This window comes from Octopus bimaculoides, chromosome 2, assembly GCF_001194135.2.
Source record: "Octopus bimaculoides isolate UCB-OBI-ISO-001 chromosome 2, ASM119413v2, whole genome shotgun sequence".
Classification (NCBI taxonomy): domain Eukaryota; kingdom Metazoa; phylum Mollusca; class Cephalopoda; order Octopoda; family Octopodidae; genus Octopus; species Octopus bimaculoides.
In genome coordinates, this window is record NC_068982.1 from 108,768,381 (window position 1) to 108,769,192 (window position 812).

Here is an 812-nt window from a genome sequence, read left to right on the forward strand (position 1 = left end):
TATATACATATACATATATACGTCGGGCTTCTTTCAGTTTTCGTCTACCAAATCCACTCACAAGGCTTTGGTCGGCTTGAGGCTATAGAAGACACTTGCCCAAGGTGCCACGCAGTGGGACTGAACCCAGAACCATGTGGTTGGTAAACAAGCTACTTACCACACAGCCACTAGTATTATCTCGTGTGGTTATTTATTTTCTCTTTCAAATGAAAGAGAAAAGAGAAGAAAGCAAAAGCAGAATGATATTTTCTTTTTAAGTGGATTTCTTCTTAAGAAATTGTGTGTGTGTGTGTGTGTTAACAGGATCAATTTGAGTGAGGGGCCCATGGAGCTATATGATATCAAAATATTTTGAACTTAGGTAGCATTAGTCATATCTAAAGCTACTCTTTATAAGTTAGGACAGGTCAGTTAAGGGTTACCAGATTGATTCCAATAAAAGTAGCATATTTTAAAATTGTAGCAAATTGTGTTAATAGTTCAACACTTTTTTTTTTGCCTACCTCTCCTCCCCTCTTCCATTCCCCCATCTTTTGCTCTCTCCATACTCTCTTACAAATCCTCATCCACTTACACTCTGAGTTCATCTGTCCCCACTCACTTAACCTACCTCATATCCAGAAGAGACTCCACATCACCACAACCTAAATCTTTGCGGCTCCTGCTGATCATTCTCTCTCTTTCTTCTAAATGTGAGAAGCCATGAAGTTCCTCTGTAACAAGAACCTGTTCTGCCTTCCACCCACCTCTCTCATGCTTTAACCACTCATCTCCTACTATAAAGCTAACCTCTCCCCCACTCAGAGCTC